We start from the raw sequence: 3,572 nt of genomic DNA, 5'->3' as shown, positions 1-3,572 counted from the left end.
ATTTGATTACCAATTCAAGAGTATCTATTAGAAATTTAGAACCTCAATTCAAGTGTGAATTTGGGGAACAGGTAAGGACTATAATACAGAAAACTGGGAGAACATCCAAGACAATTAAACTGTGCCAAGAAAGTTATGGAACCAGACCCCTTTTTATAATAGTAATAAAATCTTCAAGGCTTATTTCATTTTAGAACTTGGTATGTTACATTTCGCACTATTTTTTTCTTCTTAATCATGATCTCTTACACAACTTTTGAAATAATTTCTTTCACAGCTTCACTTTTTTTTTACCATATCATTATTTTTAATGTCCAACGTTTATAATATGAGGGCCAGGGCTTTCTCCTCAACTCAAGTTTATAAGTTTTCAATTGGCTTGTGAGGCCAATAGGGATACTTCTTCTTGTCTAATTTGGTTTCTGGGAAGACTTCATTCAGGTCCTCAATGGTCATCTGATCAAATGGAATTATGTTCTTCATCTTCTCCAGCTCTTTTTCATATTCTTCAATCCTGGCCTTTGAGAGAGACAAAAACTCAGCACAGCTTTTCACATCTTCTTTTTCCTCAGCATCCACCTAGACAGTGTATTTATCCTCTGGCACAGGAAACTTCAGGGCATTAAACTTCTTCTCAAAGTCATCTACCAAGCCAGACTTTGCCACATTGGCCTTGTAGTAAGCACAGTTGATAGCAGGTGGTTTCTCAGGAAGAGTAGCGAACCTGGAGGTAAGCATCTCATTCCAGGATTTCAGGGAGTTGGCAATGGCCTTCTGGTTTCGGGGTATGATCTCCCCAAAAGCTACCCAGTCAATGGTTTTTAGAGCAAGTTTTCACCCAGCCATCTTGAGATCCTTCACTGACCCCGGCGGACCACAGTCCACTCACAGTTTCATTAATAGAATTTTGCACAGACACATACTCTCGCTGTAATACTTTACAGAATATTTTACTGTTTGATTTGACCTAAACTTCATTCCATACATGCATGGTTTGAATTGAGTAATATACATTGTGTTCTGTCAATATAAATGAAGAATTACATATGCTTTTGCCTACTTCTTTTGAGAAACATTAAAAATTCATTATAATTTTAACAAAACTAGTTCTATTTTTTGATACTCAAACAACAGAGATTGGTCAGCTGGAATCCTGTAAACTATCTCCTCTCTCTTTAACACTACACAAACATCTGTGATTGTGTCAAGCATCCTTGCTCTCCAGCAAGGACAAAGGTGTCCAGGCACATCTTGATTTTCTTGATTCCTTTCTATTGGAGAGAAACATTGAATTGGCTACTCTCCAGAATGTTTTAGTAGAGATTAATATCAGATTCCTCCACATGACAAAACATGGCAGGTAGGATGACATGTCAGCAGGGTATCAAAGATCTAAGTTGTAAAGGTCATGAGTTCATGACGTTGTTTCCAATTTTAACTTTATTAAGTCCTTCTTTAGAATCATTTTTTAAATATGTTTTAAATTTTCCCTTTCTTAGCTATCAGCTCTTCAGAGTTTTCATTATGTGTGTATATGTGTATTTGTGATTCATACAGTTATATGTAGGACAAAGAAAAGAAAAGGTATGGAGAAAACAGTAAGGTCTCTCATAACTTAAATGAATAAATAATATGAACATTTATGTTTATAGCATTTCCTTTAACTGGTATGAAAACATGCAATTTCTACAAATGTGTTTTAGAAATGTTTTTAATTAACAAACTTTGGGGTTAATGAGTTACATTATGGATAGTTAAAGTCTCTATAGTAAAACAATCAACAACAAAATCCTTATCTCCATACTGAATGTCAGGAAAATAAAGAATCTGTAACCTATGATAAATGTGACAGCCACTCTTATTTAAAATCATTGAATTAGACTGAGCAGACAAGTAACAGGGCTTTGTGTTTAGTATGCTGAGTGGTAAGTATTCTGTATTTCTTAGGGAAAAGAAAACATTTTACAGAGGACATCTAAATAAAGAAAAGATGTTTAGGTCTAAGGAGATTGGGAAATTGCTTTTCTTCTGTGTAAGACTTCCTGTCCATATTTCACTTTTAATCGAGGCCAGAAAAATAATTATAAAGTATAATTCTCCTTGATGGCATAAGCTCCTGATTCCACACTGATCTCTGCCAGAGGCGGTACCAAACTGGACTTCATGGCAAAGCTGCCCTGGATACTTACAAATGCAGGTGATAGTGATATACAAGATAGCCACTCTGAACACATGGGGGACCTTAAAGGGGACTATTCCTGAATTATATTCGCATAAGAAATATAATCAGAAAGGCTTAATTTACAAATGTAAGTGCACTCTCTCATGCATGTTGAGTGTGAACTACCTTTACATCACTTTTAAGATTCTGAATCAGCCAAGTGGCATACTTAGATAAAATGAGAGGAAAAGAATTTTATAGTTATCTAGCAAGTGTATCATAGTGCATTCTATTCATATTTTTGAGCTGAGATACTCAGACACAAAGATAAAGAAACAGGGCAGCCCCAGAGGCGCAGTGGTTTAGCGCCGCCTGCAGCCTGGTGTGTGATCCTGGAGACCGGGGATCGAGTCCCACATCAAGCTCCCCGCATGGAGCCTGCTTCTCCCTCTGCCTGTGTCTCTGCCTCTGTCTCTCTCTCTCTGTCTCTGTCTATGAATAAATAAAATCTTAAAAAATATATAAAGAAACAAATTGTAATATTCGTAGGTGAATGTTTGAATCATTACAAACTTTTATAATGTTTATGTCCTATGCTGAGTACACATAAACACTCCAAGTGATTGGGTATAATTCAAAAATTAAAATATTGGAATTTATTTAATGAAATTTTATATGTAAAATGCTATATATGGCAAAATGAGTTATGACACACCCCTCTGATCTTGAAGGAGAAACAAAATAGTATATGTTGGAATGTGTTTAAAATAATAAAAATTAGTCAAAGTCCATGGTACAGCAATTTCCCAAAGAGCAGCTACTGTGAACTCAAGCAGAGCAGAGTATAGGTAACAGTCTAATGTTATAGTTCCAGAAAGTGGTCTCTAAAATCAATCTACTTGGATCCAAATCCTAGCTCTACCACTTGATAGCTGAGTGACCTTAGGAAGTATCCATCTCCTCACTGTCAACAGGAATAAAAACCCACTTTAAGTGACTGATATGTCTAGGTTAGACTTAACTTTAGGCTTCTTTTGAATAAATACAAAGGTAACACTTTCAGAACAGCCAGTGACCAGCTGCCATTTGGTCTCTATTTTAGCCCACCTAGTTAACTACTTGCCATTTTCAGTCCTCTGCTCATGCTGTAAATAACATTTTCATTTCTTTGGGTAGATCTGGGTCTACTTTTGAGGAGGTAGCCACAGAAGACTTTTCCCTGAGAGCAGTGACTGCTTTAAAGAGGAGAGGTGTTCTTACCCTCCTAGCATCTCAGGCATCACATAAAAGTGCATCTGGCTTAAAACTTGGGACAATTAGCTGTCAACCCTGTTTGCTATAAACACCACCAGATCAGGCTGAGAACTCTCTTGTATACCTTGGACCTGCAAACTTTCCTTTCGAGCCACAG

General features: G+C 36.6%; 1 pseudogene; it reads right to left on the bottom strand.

The window, feature by feature from the left end:
- Positions 1–325: 325 nt before the first annotated feature.
- Positions 326–846, bottom strand: LOC140620023 (ATP synthase subunit d, mitochondrial pseudogene; annotated as a pseudogene).
- Between the last annotated feature and the right edge of the window lie 2,726 nt (positions 847–3,572).

The sequence above is a fragment of the Canis lupus genome, chromosome 28 (assembly GCF_048164855.1).
Source record: "Canis lupus baileyi chromosome 28, mCanLup2.hap1, whole genome shotgun sequence".
Taxonomy (NCBI): domain Eukaryota; kingdom Metazoa; phylum Chordata; class Mammalia; order Carnivora; family Canidae; genus Canis; species Canis lupus.
Note: the sequence above shows the minus strand (reverse complement) of the source record. Positions and strands in the feature narration are given on the sequence as shown.